This window comes from Gallus gallus, chromosome 22, assembly GCF_016699485.2.
Source record: "Gallus gallus isolate bGalGal1 chromosome 22, bGalGal1.mat.broiler.GRCg7b, whole genome shotgun sequence".
Classification (NCBI taxonomy): domain Eukaryota; kingdom Metazoa; phylum Chordata; class Aves; order Galliformes; family Phasianidae; genus Gallus; species Gallus gallus.
The window spans coordinates 3,549,450-3,569,243 of NC_052553.1; the positions used below are offsets into that span (position 1 = coordinate 3,549,450).

The 19,794-nt window shown below is 43.3% G+C and overlaps 1 protein-coding gene across 5 annotated transcripts in view; it reads right to left on the reverse strand.

Moving 5' to 3' along the window:
• Positions 1-19,794, reverse strand: part of LOC107054988 — a 173,144-nt gene that overhangs the window by 72,607 nt on the left and 80,743 nt on the right. For all 5 annotated transcript variants that reach the window (XR_006932007.1, XR_006932008.1, XR_006932006.1 and 2 more), the window contains exon 4: positions 11,151-11,305. The gene's annotated coding sequence lies outside the window, so the exon portion shown is untranslated. The remainder of the gene's footprint in view (positions 1-11,150; positions 11,306-19,794) is intronic.

Below are 19,794 nucleotides of genomic sequence, written 5' to 3' on the forward strand. Positions count from 1 at the left end.
GAACTACTGGTGATGGGTGGATGGTTGGATTTGTCGTGATCTTGTTGGTCTTTTCCAACCTTGGTGATTTTTATGATTCTATGATCTCCATTCCCTCAGCTGCTCCCTGTAAGACTTGTGCTCCAGACTCTTCATAGCTTCACTGCCGTTCTTTGGGCACACTCCGGGGCATCAGTGATCCTAACACACCACTTCTTGTTCCTGAATGAACAGCTTTTCCTTGAGGTCATTTTCCTGCACAACGAGGACAGCTACTGCTCTTCTGGAGCGCCACTGGGAAGGCTGACCTCCAGAGGACTCTGCACAGCTATTAGCACAAAGAAGGAAAAGACTTTAACAAAATATAGATACAAACAGAACAGATAGGGAAAGGGAGTGGAGAGGTTATTTGGAGAATTGCATGGTTTGTGTTGGTGCCAAATGAGAAAATTCAGTGCGATAATAGCTAGGGTGATTGCTAGTCAAAGGAAACAGAGCATCAGTTGGGCTTATCTTTGAACATAGAAAACAAACACAATTCAAAAAATGACCTGCAAGAAAATGCAGTTCAGTATTTTCCCTTAGCAAAATAAAAGTCTCTGAAGTATACCTCCCCCAAGACCCTCAGCTGATTTTTCCTCAGATTTCCCTTTCATGCCTTTGTGTAATTTTCCCTTCTAACGCTACAGAAAATGGTGCAAGTGCTTTCCAGGCACAGCCTGTGTGCTGGCTCCGTGCAAAGCAAACAGGTTTGCTTTGGCCAGCCAAATGTTTGATTGTGTTGGTTGGTATTAGCTGAGCTGATTTTAGCAGGGCTTCAAAGGATGATGACTGCAGTCCACGGTGCCTCTGCCAAGGGCTGAGAGCTGAGGCTCCAGAGCTGTGTTTTGGGGTGCAAGCTTTCTGCACCGCTCTCACTTTCCCTGCTGCAATTGTGGTTGCCTGAACAGCCCAGTAAAGTTGAATGCTGTACCTGGAATCAGTGGCAGAATGAACCAGGTATCTAACTGGGAGGCATTTACTATTCATGACTGCAGATAGTGGCATCAGTGGACCACGGGCTGCCAGCCTTGTAAGAACTATTGCTACCTATCTGCAGCTGGGCAGAAGCCACCTATGAATACAGACACAAGTTGTTAAAAAATTAAACCACACATCCTTCCATCGCCTTGTAAAACGTTACAAATGTGTTATTAGTTCCTATTTGTGTCTCTGCTTCTGGTGTAATGTTGCCTGTAATGCCAACCCAAGCAGGCTTCAACCCACGCTGCTTAAGACTTAATTAAAAAAATAATAATTATCAACATGTCTAAGAGTATCCTGGACTAATTCTCAAGTCTTGTTTCATCAGGGCATCACAACAAGAACTCAAAGGATCCCTTTGCAATATTTATACCCTGCGACACCTCCTTGCCCAGGGCTGCTGAAATTTTAATTCCGAGATGAGACAGTAAAAGCAAGCAGTTTTGTAAACCTGGAACGAGTGCACAGAAAAGGAAAGGGGGGACCTCACTCATCTCAGTTCTTGTTGGAGTCTCAGCATAGATTTATACATAATTCTTTTATTCTCAACAGGTTCACGAACAAGAAACCTGTGAGAGAGAATTCAATCAGCCATTCACTCCGACACTATAATCTGCCTATAGACTACCCCACGAGCACCCGTAATTGTAAAAACCTCTCCTTTGAAACTCCATGCATGGCTCCCTTTTGTTCTTCAAGTGCATCATGCATTATTCCTAGGTTCACGACAAATATCTCTCAAGAAAAGATCTCCAGAAAGCCCTGTCACACCGACTGCGTTCTGAAGAGCTCTTCAAGTATTCATACAACGCTGTGAAGCATTTCTGAGGCTGCCTTCTCATATCTGTTACTTAAGGCCACCCATTTTGTTTCAAGCATATTAATGGTTCCTCATGTCTTAGGTGCAAGACTGCCTCTTGATTTCATGAGGGTTCGTTATACACCCTCAAACTGGGGGGAGAATGGGAGGATCATCTCTACAACAAATTGGCATCAGTTATACTTGTCCCAGGTTGCTCCCAGTGAACAAACTGGAATTTAAGATACTCTCCTGGTCCCAGATTCCCTATGAAAAAGGTAAACGTTTTCAACCCTCTTTTAGGGCCCGCAAGAAAAACTCAATGACTTACCCAACGTCACAGGAGAAATCTGCTACTGATAGGATGAGAAGTGATGGCCTCGAGTCGCAACAGGGAAGGTTCAGGTTGGATATTAGGAACAGTTTCTTCTCTGAAAGAATGGTGAGGCAGTGGCACAGACAGCCCAGGGAGGTGGTGGGGTCACCATCCCTGGAGGGGTTCAGGAGCTATGGAGACGTGGCACCGAGGGATGTTGTCAGTGGGCATGGTGGGGTGGGTTGGGGTTGGACTTGGGGATCTTAGAGGTCTTTTCCAACCCTCATGATTTATGAAAGCTTGCAACAGTCTCTCCAGTTTGGGCTAGTGCCTAAACACCTTTCCTTTCTAACAGACGAATACAGAAAACAAATAAAAAGGAGACAGACTAAAGAATTTTTACCACTAGCGGCTAGTGGTACATCGGTATGCAATATCTAAGAACTTCTTTTGCCCTGCTGGAGTGCCTGGACTCTTTTTGTTGCGCTTGGGCTCCATTGATGTTTCACCAGGAACTCATACACATCTCTCAGCAAGGGCAGCTGCCTGCATTAGCAGCCCCCAAATCATCCTGAATCCTATTTTCCCTCTTTTTGTGCTCAGCTGTCTCTGCTCTCAGCTAATTGCTCTGGAGGCACCAGCAGTGTGCAGCTGTGTGAACTCTGCCGTGATGAAGCAGCAAGACCGAGGTCCCATTTGCAGGATAGGTCCCTTTTACTGTGAGAGCATCCAGACAGGCAACTGGTTTATAGCTGCAATATACAGTAATTCAGATAATAACTCTCAGGAAAGACTCAGTGCCAGGAAAAATGAGTACCATTGGCAGAAAATAAAGTAATAAGCTAAAGGAGACGTTTCACAGGTGATCTTTACAAGATGGGTAGCCTAGAGAAGTCCATTATAGAGAACATGAGTGTCTTTCTTTGCTAACATGCCTGAAATCCAGCTTTCCATCTCGGAGTCTTTTACTTGCTGGCAGTTTCTTCAAAGTGCAGTCTAACCATACTGACCTCGGCTTGCCCTTTACAAGGAAAGCTGTGTGGGCTGTAATGCTACAGCATCAGTCCCACCAGACTTGCTTTGGTGCTGACCCCACTTGCTCCCTGCTCTTGGTCGCACACGTTGTCACCTTTCTCATTCTGCAGCACACTTCTCGCCCCAATTGTTTGAGTGCAAAGAGACTGAATTACAATAATGGTCTCGGTCACCTACTGTGCTGTTGCCTTCCATGGGACATGCAGCAAGATCTTAGGGCTTTTGTAGCTTCGTTTTAAGGATGGGGAAGCTCGGGGCTGCTCTTGCTGTCAGTGTGTTACTTCAATAAGAAGTCTCATTTGGGACTGTGCAGAAATTCAGGAGTGGTCTCTGTGCTAGAAGACTGAAATAAATGAGATACTGAATGGTGTAGGGCTCAAAAAGGGATGAGAACATACGGGCAGTGTGGCAATGAGTTGTGTGACAGAGCTAAGGGTACAGCTCAGACTCCACTACTCCAGGATAGTGAATTTGCTGAGAAACACTGTGCTGGCAAGGGGCTCAGGCCAACCAACAAGGAAAATGGGCTCCTTTGGGAATGGAAGCATTTCCGTGGACCTATTCACATAGAAGTTTAACAGATGGACTGCTAGTTACCTCCAGTGAATGAGCTGGCCATAGTTCGTATTTTTCACATGGGTTCACCAGCTGACACCTGGATGCCCAAAGGCTGGCATAGGAAAGCCATTGGGATCATAGAGTTCAGTGTCATTACGCTACAGTCAGAACAATCCAGATTTTAATTTATCTCAGGCTGAATCAGAGAAGTTTCCAAATATTTCTTGACTCCAACATGGTTAAAAACCTGCCTTCAGCGCCTGGAGATACTGCAAGCATCTCCCAGCAGCAGTTACATGGTGCTCAATGATTCCATGATTCTGACCAGCACTAAAGTTGGAAAAGACCACTGAGATCACCACGTCCAGCCACCAGTCCATCACCACCATGGCCACTGACCATGTTTCCAGGTGCCCTTACTCTTCAGTTAGTGTAAATTTGTTTAACTCCTGTGAAATCAATCAGGCTACGCGGATTTCCATCAGCTGTACTCCCTCCCACACTGCTTTTCTCCAGTTGGAGGAACAGACTTACATAATGAGTATCTGTAAATGTAAATTAGCACTTAATCACTAATTATTACTATATTTGATCGCCTATAAGCAGCTACAGTTATATTTGTGCTTCTTGATGTAAAGGAAAAAGAACATCATATAGGGCATAGTTGTTCTCTGCTAAATATATCAAAGACTTTAAATAAGTTATGTTTCTGAGAGAATATTGGGAATAGTGAAAAGTTGATAGTTCCTTGGATATCTGAGATTTGTTTCTTTTTTATCTTAACTATTTCTATGTATTACATATAGTGGGGGGGAAAAAGTATGAGGATGGTTCTCTGAAATGTATTAAATGAATCCTCTATCTTCAAAAAGAAAATGAAAAAAGGAAAAAAGAAAAAAAAAGGAAAAGAAAGAAGAGGAAAAAAGAAAAAAAGAAAAAAGGAGGAAGAACAAAAGGAGGAAGAACAAAAGGAACGGAAAAAAGCTGTCCTTACAACTCTTGAGAATTCTCTTCCACTAAATTTGTCCCTCCTGAGAAGGATCAGGACTCTATCACTGAGTTTCTAAGCTGAGTCATCTGTGAAATAAGATGCACTCAATCCTTAACACTCCCCATATCAGGAATTATCATAGAATCACTGAATATCCCAAGTTAGAAGGAACCATAAGGATCATCGAGTCCAACTCCTGGCCCCATTATCTGCATTCAATAGATGAATCAATGAGGCCAAAAGAAATAAAAAGATTTGCTTGTAGTCCTAAGCTTATTCAGCAGCAAATTCTGCGTTTAAACAACTTCTGAGCTCCAATGAAAGGGCAGAAAAAAATAATCATTCTCCACAAACAACAGTTCATTACGTGGTCAGGTTCTCATTTTGATCTTTCACAGCTGGTATTTAATGCTATACGCAAAGAATATGAAAAGCATCACTGATGGTTCCTTGCTGTTTTCTCTCCCTGACTCTCGCCTGAAAAATCTAACTTAGGCAGATTTTTCATGGTCCATAAAATCCGTCTCAGCTGAACAAGTACATTTCCACCTAAGGAACCATCTCACGCACACTTAACTGATAAAAACTGCATAGTTGATAACTGATTATATGCCAATCACAGCATCATGGTTTGTTGGTTTGCAGAAGACAGGCATGTTTGTGAACCTTATTATACACGATCCCCAGAACTGGTTCTTTCAAAACAAGTTCCAAGTGGTGAGACGCCTGCAAACTTTGGAGGAGCATTTCAGACAGAAAGAAGAATAAAGAGAAACCACACAGAGAAGAGGAACACGTGTTAAGGCTACTATCCTTGGGCCTGAATAAGGAGAAGAGGACTCAGGCCTGGTGGTGGAACATGGAATGAGAGAGGCTTTACCTCGCTGGGCTATGCTAGAGAGTCTCACTTCATGGGTATCTATTCCATTCTCTCTATAATCCTGTGAATTATTTTGTATTAGAATTATAGAATCACTAAAGGTTGGAAAAGACCACTAAGACCATCAAGCCCAACAGCCAACCCATCAAACCTGGGTTGCAAGAATGGGAATCATGTTTGGGAATTAGAGAATTAGTCTATTGGGTTCTTAGTTGAGAGTTAAGTTCTGTAACTTTTGCTCGTATCTGAGCTAAAGATGATATTCACAGCATTTATCGACCACAGTATCTCTTTTTTAATGCATTTATTAATGGCTAATCCTCGTGTGAGCACTGGGAACCTTTGTGCTAGTCTCTTCATGCTTGCATTCATTTAGCCAGGGCCAGAGATTAATTTCCTTTGCATTATCATTGCAGTGGTGACCTGCAGTAAATGTTGAGTTATGGCCAAACTTATCACGAGATACTGTTGCTGTTCATCATATCTGGCAATAACTCTCATTTTTACTCAATAGCTCAAAAAGGAGAAGCAGCAAGATTCCTGCAGTAAATCTTGCAAGATATCGTCTGTTAACATTTAATGTGTGTCACCATGGTACAGTAAATAATGCCTTCTGTACAACACCTAGAACTTGTCCCATTTTATTATTCACTGAACACTGGCAAAGACAAAACCAAAATCCAGCTCGTCTTGTCTATTAAACGATATCACTGAGATCATAAAGAACTTCATGATTATGTCAGATTAACACTATCTCACATGCACTAGTGCTGGCATTCGCTAGGAAACAGGCATTACTCAGAGCTGGACACATAAGCATCACCATACTGTCTCATACTAATGATGGCACCATCCCACTGCTCTCCCCTCCTTGGGACCGTTGCTTCTAACAGTGTCCCAGCACCGCTCTCCCCTGTCATTTTTCTGGACCCCATCTTTCCCCATGTGCTGTGCATTCCACCTTCCACAGTCACCTTTAATGTCTGGTGCTACATGCTGAAATGAAACTTCTTGCAATCAGATGCCGAAAAGTCATCACTTTAATGACTTCACAGAGCATAATTGGTATTGTAACACGTACCTTAAATGGCTGTTTAAGTGAGATACGGGCTCATTATCTTCACCCTACAATCAAGTCGCCCCCTTCCCAAATAAAACAACACCATTTAATTCAAGTAATTATTTGCTTCTACAACAGCTTTTCCATAACATATTCATACATGATTTAAAAAAAATAAAAACCACAAGAAGCCAACACATTTGTAGGGCTCTACCAAATTATTTATACTTTGATATAGTGCAGACAGAAAAGCTTACAGAACACCCTCCAGGCTCAGAACATCCAAATGAAGCCACTACTTTGGTTGCTTCGGTGCCAGGAATTCCCTGTCCTCAGGGTGAAGAAATATTATCTGTTGTAAACCAACCTCCTACTTTTTACAGTGCTGAAGTTGCTCCCAAAGTATTCAGACTGCAACTTGAGTTTTCTAGAAAGACAGAGTGCATTGGCAGATTTGAGGCTTTGCTTCACACCAAGGCAGCTGTGGTGCTTTTCTTTAATCATACCCAATATCCTGCAAACGTTTAAGAAATGAACTACTGTTTTTCATGTTGTTACAGGCAGAAGAATGAGAAGCAATGGGAAAGCACATGGGTGGAACCCACAAGCAATGCAAACACAAACTGCAGAGGATGCATTAGAGAGGACTGAAGGAAAAATACCAGCATGTAGGAGTTCCAATGTGGGTTTCAATAACTAGAGTACAGAAAATTGATTACTTACAAATAAAGTGAAGCTACACAGGGCAAGAGAGAACAGCATGTGATGGTATCAAAACAAACACCAAACTCATGTTTCAATACATATTGATGACGTGTGTCTGATTTTCTTTGGGCCTTTGTGCTTTTAAAAGCAGAGGATAAATATTTACTGTGCTAAACACATACATAATCACTACGTTGTGTGCTACTTTTAGCCAAATTCTGTCTTCTTGGTACAGTACTTCAGCAAGATACCATCCTGTATTTGAGCATATGCTTGCTTCATTAGCACTTTCACTTGCAGGGGAGAGACTGAATGCAATTTCTGTGAATGCTACAAAAGATGTATGCCATTACAGATGGAAATACGCTCATACTAATACCCCGCAGCGAGAAATCATTGAGTTATTTTAATCTCAGAGATCTTTATCAGAGATTGAAATAATCCAATTTTTCATGAAAGATATTCCGGCACATACAGATCTGACCATCATAATTGGAAATAATTTCATTGGAAGAATGTGTTAAGACTGATCAATAAGAAACCCTCATGGTAGGCAGCACACAAACAAATCAGAAGCAGTAGCCAGCTCCCATCTTAAATTATGACCAAGTATGAAAATATCAGAGGAAGGTCCAGTAGTAGAACCTTAAAATGGAATAAAAGAGGCCCAAACTCGGGATAGATGGGCCCACCCTGCCCAGGATCCAGGGGTGAGACTTCAGAAAGGAGTAAAATCACAACACTGACAACATACAGAGTGGTTTCAAAGCTTTGGAATTTGGGAGAAGACTTTCTGTCCTTGATATCACTGTTCACCAAACACCAAGGCAAACAAACCTGCAAAAAACTGCTGGTGGGAAACCTTCCCTGTCCCTCAGAGAAAGTCGAAGGCTCCTCCTGAAGTTGCTTACGCATTTCTGAAAGCATTGCCTGAAGTGCTGTCTGTTTGCTTCTGATCCCGTAAGGCAACTTCCAGCCTTCATGTAAGCTTCCTAATCCTTTGTGGTTATGGCTGCATGCTGCCAATGTCATTTTGCGTTTGATCCCCCTGCTCTCACAGTGTGCCACCGTGCAACTCCAGATGAAGTCTGGTAGTGCTGCCCATGAAATCACTCACTGCAATTTGCTTGTATGTATATTGAAAAATCAAGGGATGTTAGTTGAGATTGGCGAAGAAGGGGTGGGGGAAGAGAAAAGAAAAAGCACCCCGTTGCCTGCAATCCATAACCTCAGCAACCTGCTGCTTAACGCTGCAGGGGGCTCTTCTATGCCATCCATAACTTGTCTCTGTCCATGGGTCACATAGCAATATCTAGTAAAACAGAATTAACTTGGAGTTCATGCAGCACCAAGTTTACTGCAGAGATAAACATGGAGATCAGAGAAGAGGTCAAAGAAACATAATGAATGGGATCAATGAATTTCAGTCTAAAATCATGAGGAGCACACAAGAAGCTGACGCTCTGGTGCCTGACCCTTGTCAAGCAGCACCCCTTCCATTCACAAAGCCCTGGATGACTGCTGGATATCAGTGAAGCTACACTGACTTCCACAGGGCTGTGCCAGCTATGGGGGTGGCACAAATATCATAGTGTGAGGTCAGGGCTGACAAACCCAAGTGGAATAAAAGGATTCAACCTTGGGGAAAGTGAGAAAACTGTATTCTGTATTAAAAGCCCCACTAGCTGACTGTTCTAAAGTGATGGAGAACAAATCCTGGTCTCAGCGGTCCTCCTGAATTGGACATCCAGACTGATGACTGCACAGCACCCAGCAGCGTTCAGTTTATATCTGGGAGTGGTCCCAGCAAAGGACTGGAGTGCTGGGACTCAGTCATGGTGCTATATTGCCTATGTTTATCATTAAGCTCCAGCTCTCACAGTCCCATTTCATACTCCCCATGATGCACTGACTGATCTCCACCAGCTTGGCAATAACCGCCTTCCTCCTGGCTCCACCATGCAGCCCCTCAGCTGCCATTTGTCCCCAGGCATTGGCACAGCTGCCCATAGGGGTGGTGGGGTCACCATCCCTGGAGGTATTCCAGAACCATGGAGATGTGGCACTGAGGGACATGTGGGCATGGTGGGATGGGTTGGGGTTGAACTGGGGGATCTTAGAAGTCTTTCCAACCTTAATGATTCAATGATTTTGTCTTGGGGAAATGCTTTGGCAGAGGGTATGTTTTCCTGCTGCCTTTTTTTCACTGTGCTCCATCTGATCCTTATGCTACACTCAGAATTAAAAAGCACTGTGGCTGTGAAGGTTAATAATTGACAATGAACAGTGCAGATATCTCAGCCATCAAGCTGAAAGTCAGCGATGCTCAACACATAATTGTCCAGTACAGCTATATTTGTTTCAGGTATAGTGCAGAACATTTTCTCATGCCCAAGATATTACTCTCTTATGATCGCAGGAGTATCTGAACCAGATCAGCCTGCAAATGCTTCTTGAGGAAATTGGGTTTCTCCGCTCTATTAGGAGCATTCCATTTTTATGATTAAAATCAGAAAACAATGTTCTTCCCAGTTAAAGTGAAATGTGCAAAATATGACTTTCCTATAACTAGATTTCCAAATACTTATCTAAAGTGCTCTGAAAAGGTATTAATAAATAAGGATGAAAAATGAAAGCCGCATAGCAAACGTTTCATAAAGTACATTTGCTCTCTGAGTTATGGACAACATGATTTAGAGAAATAATAATAATACTTTACACTTCTGCACCTTTCAATTGACATGCTTCCTTAGATGAAATGCTGAGCCTTAATCAGAAAGGAACGTATCACGTTCTCCATTACACAAAATTAGGTAAAAATCAAGGCGAAAACAAATAACCAGCCAACAGTTAAAGCCACAGCCAAGACATTTCTGCAAAGACCCTCACTGACCACAGAGTGTTGGTGCATGCTTAAGTCAAAGGGACACCAAGTTACTGTTAAAATTAAGCACGCGCCCATATGGTCAGAGTTAGTGTGTTATGGGGGATATGGTTGGGATGGTGGGATAGGTTGCTGTTGTGTGAATAAACAGAGCAATAAAATAGATGGATTAACCAAGATTGTATCTCATTCTGAGAAAACGTTCCATTTTGGAAGGTATTTATAGCAAAATGAGGAAGGACAACCGAAAGATTCTAAAAAAGGTATCTAGCCAACTGGCTCCTGCCACCATGATAGACATTAGGCAGCCTGTGATAGTCTGCACTGAAAGGATTTAATCTAGCATCACACACTGATGTGTGGGGCTTCAGCTGGGGCTGAAGTCCCTTGGGCACCACAGTCAGCTGAACCTATCTCCTTTTGTATCTCAGTAGCTACGCCAGCTAACAGTCAAACTTTTTGGGTGGTTGGTGACTCACAGAACACACCACAGGGAAGGAAAATTATGTTTTCACTCTTGGATGTGATCGCGGGTTGTACAACGGCAGTCAAAAAATCCAAAGATGAGGTACATGCAGAAAATGTGACAAATGGAAATAACCGAGAGGCCTTTTCCTCAACACAATAATAAAAAAAAAACCTTGGTTCCAGAGCTTTGCATCTTCCAGATCACAAAAATAGGGGAGCTGTAGGCTTTTGCAGATTACAAAGGCCTAAAAATGTGCCATGTGGCTTGTGATGAAGGGCAGCTGAGAGGAAAGGAGGACAGTTGAATTTTGTCACAAAAAATAATCATAAAAGTCCTTGAGGCAAAAAGAAATAAAAAAAAATAAGAGGGGATTACTTGGCATACAGGGGTAGCAGGAAGCTCTGAAGGACCAGAATAATACACCATCAAAACACAACTCTTTAAAGAGTACCTTTTCGTCTCTGCTCAGGTTGTTGTCTTTTGTTCCATCTCATTTCGGTGACCATGAGTACATCTGTCTTTTCCCTTCTCAGCTGGATGAGGTTGACAGTAATCCAATTGGATACAAGCCCAGATGCATTTCTTCCTTCGTTCCTTCTTTGTAGTCTGTATAAAAAAACAGCAAAACCCAGACAAGACAAGCATTACTTACAATTCAAAGTCAACCTCTGGTTCAAACGAACCCCCAACCAAACACGAAAATAGCACCAAAAAATCTATTACAGAAATTAAGCTGATAAAAATTATTTCATTTCTCCACAATTTCTGTTCACTCTTAATATTGGACAGGGCAATGTGACCTGAAAATCAACTCTGCTAAGTATAGAATCATAGAATCATGGAATCATTATGGTTGGAAAAGACCTCCAAGATCATCAAGCCCAATCGCCAACCCATCACCACCATGCCCACTAACCATATCCCTCAGTGCCACATACACCCTTTTCTATACATATAATGCATAGAAGTCTTCTGATCCATTTTTAATGAGCTAATAACACTGAACTCTGCAGAAATAGGCACCCAGGTTTGTGGTTTCACATGCACACGTTCACATGCACACACAGACCTGCTGGGCTTGGAAAGGGCCCTTTGGAGATATCTGGTCCAACCCCTCTTGGACAGAGAGTCCACAGCTTCTTGCTGTGGATCACCTTCATAATAAAAATATCTTTTCACATCAGAAGTCACAAGATTCCAGCTGTCAGGAAACATTAACTGTCAGAAAGAGAGGTCAGGCATTGGCACAGGCTGCCCAGGGAGGTGGCAGAGTCACCATCCCTGGGGATGTTTGAGAACCGTGGAGATGTGGCATGGAGGGACATGGTCAGTGGGCACGAGTCAGTGGTTGGACTCGGTGATCTCGGGGGTCTTTTCCAACCTAAAAGATTCTGAGATCTTTTCTGAACTGGCTAAGCACAGATTCTGCTGCACCTCATTCGGTGCAATTGGGGGTAACTGGTAAATTTTGAAGCACTGGGTCTGCTCAGCCTCCTTTCCTTCACCTCTGATGATGCCCAGCTTGCTGATTTTCCTCCTCATCAAGGTCTCTGATGCTGAGGAACAGCAGCTCCGTACCGTGCACATCACCACTTGTTGCTGGTTCCCTTTTGCACCCCCTTCTGCACAAAGTGCTGCAGATTTGGGCTGCTTCGGGCACAACTGCTATGCTTGCTGATGCCTTGCCCCAGGCGATAATGCATGTTGGGCTCTCCCTCCCACCTGCTGAAAAGCTGCGTGACCCACACGATGACCCCCACTTTGATTAATCGCCTTTGTAAAATCTTTCTTCCTAATACAGCGCTTCTTTGTTGGAGAGACAAAACTTCAATCTTGCAGTTTTAGAAAAGGACAAGCTGGCCTTTAAAGCAAACAGATCAGAAAAGGACCCCTGAGAGGCACTTTCTGAGCTGCTGCACAATTTCGGCCCTGCTTGCAGACACTCAGAAGATGTGCTGAACTATCTGGGGGCAAAGGGCTGTTCTTGATTGCCTTCTGAGATCTCCTCAAACTCAGCAGCTGCCTTGCCAATTCAATACAGCCATGCTCTGGTGCCTAAGAAAGCATTCCTGAGGACTCACCTCCCTTTCTTCTTTTCAGAAAGAAGTTAGCCACGAAGTCGGCAGAGAAAAGGCTGAAAACATGATTTTAATGCACCTTGAAGTCTCAGAAACCAGGACAAAAACAACTCGCCCTCCTAGCGCTCCTCTGTTTCGGCACACCTGATTTCAGATTTCTGAATATTTAGGACTACATAACGCTGCTGGATGTTTTCCAAGCCTGCACAACAATGTGCTGCTCTTGGGGTTGATGTGCTCCTGTTGGATTTTAATAGCAACCGGCCACATCTGCACCTGCGGGAGCTCAGCAGGGTTGAAGGCTGCACAGAAGGAGGCAGCACCTTGCAGATTTATCTGAGCATCTGCAGCACGGGAGCAGCCTGCTCAAGCTGCAGGAGCACACACAGCAGTGCTCCGAGCCTGTGCTCGGCAACACCTGCAGAGCCATGGGGACCCAGCAAACACAGGTTCCCTGCCTTCTGGAGCTGCTTTCATTTTGTTTTCCTCAAGTCGATGTCAGCTGGTAGCCATGTGAATGCAGTAACGGGCAATTTAAAACCTCCAGCTCTGTCTGCCGTCAGTTCCATCTCCCCTGCTTTGTAGCTGTCTGCAGGACATTCCTCTGGCCTCACAAACACCGGCTAGCCGCACAAACCCTATAAACACCTCCTCCTCTAGCATATGTACTACAAAACACACCATTTTGTGCTGCTCTCAGCCAGACAGCAGCTCAGCTCCTTACGTAAGCTCAGGCAGAGATCAACATTTGTTGCTTCTATTCCTCTCCAGGAGCACGAATTGGCAAATAGGAAGTCCCAAGTTCTTCCCTCTCCAGTTGAGTCTCATTTCAGCTTACCCAGAACCACGGGTGGCTGAAAGGCTCTCTGTGGGAAGGTTGGGTGAAACAAAGAGCTGGAGAAAAGCTGGGGAAACATAAGTTCAGTTTCCTCATCTTGCACAGATACCCTCCCATGACTTGGAAGGAACTGCACATTTTCAGCCCTTACGTTCTCAGTAGTGCAAGAGATACAAGGAGTCTATCATCGCTCTTGCCTCCAACACTCAGTGCTCATTCACAGGGCCTCAGGACGTCACAGCTCTAAGCATAGTGAGAGAGCTCATTGCTAACAGAGAACAAGCCAGGAAACACAACTGTTACCATTTCACAATCAAAAGTTCACTGTTAATGGTAACGCTGGGGTCTGTATCCAGCAAGAAATATCCCAGTTTTCCAGTATCTTTCAACAGTCACTAATGCACTTGGAAGCACCAATTCCCAGAAACGAGCAATAAATAAATCCCCTCATTTTCCATTCTGAACCTTATCTGCCTCTGGACAAGATTTAATACAAAATATTTTAATTAGAGATGGTTAAAAGTCAACCTGATTATTTATGAAGCAGGTATTTTCTCCTCTCCTGCTGCCTCCTTCACTCTCTCTGCGTAATCACCGTGGTCATTAATTCTAAATAGCACTAATTACCATCTTTTGGACTTTCACTAGACATCTCACCCATCTGCACTGGCAAGACCTAAACAAGAAGAAAACAGGGTTTGAGTCTCGTCAAAGCCAAGGAGGACGGCAAGGGAGAATGTGCTAAGATACACCCAAGCTGGTGAAGAGGAGGTGTGAAAGGCACCATCTGGATAGCCCGCATCGCAGGGCTCAAAATGAGGATAGATAATGTTGAAGTGGCAGTATTACTACTCTCCTCAAAGGGCAGCCACAGTGACTTGAAGTTTAGCATTTCAGTGAGCCATTAAAGAGGCTGGGCTGGGTCAGACCAAGGGGTCCATCCAATCCCATATTAGCACAGTAGGTCAGGACAGCCATACAAGAAACCCTTGGAGAAAAGCTTCTCCCACTGCTCGCTCCTGGCCACCAGCAGCAGTGCTTTCAAGGACTGCCACATCTGAGTAGATACCCCACTCCTGCCCAGGGAGGTGGTGGAGTCACTGTCCCTGGAGGTGTTCAAGGAACATGGAGATGTGGCATGGAGGGACATGGTCAGTGGGCATGGTGGGGATGGATAAAGGTTGGACTTGGGGATCTTAGAGGTCTTTTCCAACAGTGACAATTCTGTGATTCTTGTAAAGCCCTCCATGCATACAAGCATTTGCTTTCACAGCACTGCTAATGTTCTGGAAACCTGCTTACTTCCTGGAGGGAACACCAGAAGCCCATCAGCTGCTTCTTTATGGAGACATGCTAGAACGAATATATCACACAGAATAAGAGGCTAATGCAGGGTAAGAGGCTGGTGATGTCCCATCCCTGTTATCCAAAGATAATGAGCCCAACATCTTTCAAAAGATGGACAAAAGCTTCTGTCCAAAATCAGCTGGACTCTGGCTTGTACTAGATTAATATAATTTAAGACAAAAAGGAATTACTAGCTTTCCTCCCATGACAAACTATGCTCAGCGTTGAGGTCAAGCTAAACAAATCCATTCCAAGGCCCTGATGTCACAGCACAACTGAAATGGACTCTTTTTGTCATCTTTGTATTTGCAGAAAACTTTTCATCCCCGGTCATTTCTTTGTGCCAATTAGTTGCAAATGAGGGAAGAGGTGGAAACTGCAGCATATTCCGACAAAATCTGTCTGCTGTTAAATTTACAGCTCAGATTTACACACCTCAAAAATTCTCACACTTCAGGGAAGCCAAGGACAAACTTGAATATGTGAAATGAACCACCAAACCTTTTGAATTTTTCCCGGCATATGCACAGAAGACAGCTGCCAATCTCAGTATACATCTACTTAGACTGCTCTTCGGAAATGCAGAGAAACTATTTTATAACAGAGTCTTGCTATGATTCAACTGAAGCTTCAGTTTCTGTATTCGAAGACTAAATATTGGTTACACAAGGAGAATTTTGGCCCGGATTTTCCAATGCTGATCATGGCATCGATTCGCTCCATTAACCGTGACACCATTTTGCCTTTGGTTTGTGCACTGCGTACTCATCTGCATCTGTTGAAGTGCTGAACATAAATATGGAATGCCGCTTGCAGAAGCTGGGATATATTTGATAAGCACCAAATCCAGCTGCCACATACAACGGTGGAACCAATGGTGATTTGCTACAGAAAAATCAATCCATGACACCACTCAGGCCATTTGACTGTGGGATGGGAGAGAAACTCCATAATCCAAATTTGAGGTTGGATTTGATGATCTTGAAGATCTTTTCCAACCTGAGTAATTCTATGATTCTCATCATTTTTGGTCTTAGGGATGTACGTTTCAAACCATGCTGATGTCTTGAACATTTCCTACTTGGAACACCGGAACACCGATCTCTTGAGCTGCTACCAAATCGTGTTTGCAAGCTGGAATCCAAATAGAAAAAGTAAAAATAAAACAAGCCAAGAACACCCAGTTGTCATAGCTTTGCTGCTAAGCTTTCTCCAGTTAAATTCAAGCTCAGCTGAAGGAGCAATGCAGCTTTTCTCCTCGTGTTTCCCTGCACAGGGTTTCTCTACAAGTAAACATTTAAGGAACAATCTCTCTCCCCCTCTTTTGCTTCCTACCGTTGTGATTTACAAGGCGAAATTAAAGATATACACATCCTAGAACTTGGGGTTTTCCATCTTGGGTCGCTGATTTATAAAAGCTGCCAGTGGATTTTAAATGCTTCGTTTTGATTTAGAAATCGTTGCTTCCAAGTTGCATTTATCTCACATATTCAGCTGTATTGCGCACCGCCGAATATCTGATTTATGGACTGCAAAATGTATGCAGATAGACTACAAAACGTATTTATAGATCACTCCCCTAATAACAATACATGCAGCTCACCGCCCTGAGCATACAAAAGTATTCACACACGTGTAAATGTATGTATGTGTATATCTCACATCTTTATATTAAATCCTTCTCCCCTTAACTGCATTTCTGATGGTGAGATCAGGTACCATGTCAATATATAATGAGAGGCTCTGTGATGTCTTCCTTCCGCCCCCTCACCTTATCATTCCTGCTAACACGTATAAAATTCAGCTTTAAGCACTATTTCCAGCTCCCCAGGTGCTTTTTTCTCCTGCTGCTGCCATCAAAAGCAGAGGCTGAGCCCAGCACGAGAGCCTGGAGCTGCACAGTTGCAAAAGTGGGTTGAGTAATTGGGGTGGGAGTGCTGCTGTTGTCCTCTGCCCTCGCCATGCTTACCTCTCCCTTCCAGATGGAAATACTATAGACTAAACGGAGCCATGAGAGCACTGCCTTCCTTAAATCTGAAAGGAGAAGACTTGCTTTTCCTTCTAGACTCATACAAGGAACATTGGAAGAAAAAGAGAAAGAGCAAATCCTTCACAGGAGGAGGAGCAAGTTTTACAACAGCTTCACTTTCTTGTCCCACCTCTGTGTCTTTGAGAGCTAGCAGTTCCTTATCTTTCCCATACAAAGCACATCATCTGCTAACAGCATCACACAGTGCCTCATTACCTACTGATTTTTATTAAATAAGCCCAAAGGTAGCAAGAAGTTGGGTCCTATTGTGTCAGATGTTCTAAAAATCTCTGGCCATCCAGCTGCCTTTTCCAAAGAGCTCAATCTAAACCACCAGTTTTGCAAGTAGCTGAGCTGGAGAAATGATGAGACGGTTAACAAGTGCATGCAATACATACACACACTATTTCAGTCAGTCAGCAGCGTTGGTTTCACATCTCCCCGTCCATTTAGCAATTTTCAGCTCCAAGTGCTTTACATGATTCATGCTACTGGGCACGCCAGTCAATGTCTGGATGGGCTGCTGGACAGATGAGTTGTTTTTGAAGGAAAGAGGCACAGGCTGGCTTTGGCCAGGTACAGAGCCAGGGACTTCCCCATGGTTCTCTATTTGCGGGCTTCCTCATGACCTCCACCACTGCAGCTACTTGCTCTTGTATTCTCCTTCCTGATTGTCATAAATAATTTAATCATTTGAGTTGGAAGGAACTATTAAAGGCCAATTCCCCTGCAATGAACAGGGACACCTACAGCTTGATCAGGTGCTCATAGCCTTGATCAGCCTGACTTTGTATGCCTCCAGGGATGAGGCATCCGCCACCTCTACACTCTTCCAGTGTTTCACTACCCTCACTGTAAAAAAAACCTTTCCCTTCTATCCAGCAGCAGGATTGATGCCCCTTGTCTGCCTCCTGGAAATGTTCTGAAGATTGATTCCTCCCATAGAGTGCCTTGAGACTGCTAGGCAGAAGGCAAGGAGAGGCGTGAAAAGGGTGCTTGGAGCATCTTGACATTGTGCAAAGGACCAGAGCAAGGACAACCCAGGAAATCATTTTTGAAGTACACCCTGATGCTGGCTGCTCCATGCAAGTGTTAAGCATGTCCTCACAATGAAAACATAGCTAGCCTAGTCACTGACAACTATTTGTAGGCTGAAGGTTCACCATGCTATCTACTGCACCAACCCAGACTCATGCTATTGAAGCTCCTCTCACTTGCTAGAGGGGTTTTCTTGATTTGCAAAGGATGAGTCAACATGGCACAATGTGGTCTGTCCCCCTACAATCACAATACAGACTATCCTTCATACAGACCAAAGGGATAGGACTTTTCCATGGATAAGATAGAGAAGTTCTCAAGGTTGGCAGATCATCTCCTAAAAGCTGCCGAGAAAACGCACACGTGGAGTGAAGGGAGGTGAAAGCACGCGGGGGAGAATTATTTGCAACTTTCTGTATAACAAATTCCCTATGTACATTATGTTTAGAGAGTATTAATGGGTATTTATACAGCCAGAAGGCAGGTTTATGAAGACACTCCATAAAATATTGAGCAGAGATAAATAATAATAAAAATATAAGGGAATCCATTATCTGACTTAAACTAAGGTAATTAAAAGCTACATAATTCAGCTGCCAAAGTGGTAATTCAAGCCGAACTGCAACTTTGCAGACATATTTCCATTAACACCATCAGTTGTGAGTAATATAATTTCCTCTTCATTGAGCACTGCTTACCTAATTTCACCTTTTCCTTAATCATATACATTACCTAGTTCTCCAAACAGCTGTGTAATTTAACTAGGCGTGGTAAAAACACACTGATTAGCCTGCCTGCAATTTTGGACATGCAAAGTAATATACATAACATGATCCTTCAAAAAAAATAAAAAAGAAGTAATTCAAATTTAGGACATCAAAGGGGTTTGGGGCAATGGCCTAAAAGGCTGCAATTACGATAATCTGCTGGGAAGGCTAAAGATGAAGCTTTTTTCTTTCTTTCTTTCTTTCTTTTTTTTTTTTTTTTGCATTTTATTGCCAATAATTACACAGGTTTCTGTTCTATTTTCATTGCCTCCACATACATCTCCGAGGTTAATTACCTCGTCAAGATCACGTCAAAAAGCCACCACTAAAATTACGCTTCTCATTACATGATGATCTAATCAATTCCATGCGGTAATTTTGGTCCAGCCTGTTCTACCAACATACACATCTTGTACATGGAAAAATCTATTTCTCTGTCACACTGTGTTATACCGGTTTCCTTGTGCCACTGCAGCTAAGAGCCTGTCAGCAGCCCTGCTGCAACCTCTCAGATCATTTCTGGCTGACACTTGACAGGCATTTTCATTACAGAGCCCAATTATATTTACTTGGAATTTCGGTTCCATTTGAATAGACAGTATCAAGTCTCATCTGTTATCCCAACAGCTGTTAAAATTAGAGCTTGATCCAGGAACCAGAACCATTAATCTGAAACACTCCTGGAAAAGAAAAAACGCCTTGCTTGATAGTTAGCTCTGCAGATCAGGGCAACACTGCCTCTACACTCTGTCCATCACTTAACTAAGGGCTTAGAGAGCTGAACTACATCTTGTTACCCAAGCACACAATTACTGGAGGATCCGTGCCCTAGCAAACCTCGGAAGATGAAACAGAAAAATCCCTAACGAGTAGCTAAAATAACCTTGCTCCATGTGAAACCTCCATGTGAAACCCTCTTACTGTTCGTAAAGATCAACAGCTGTTGTTTAAATAAACGTATAAGGGGTGATATATAAAAAAGGGAGGCACGTCTGAGT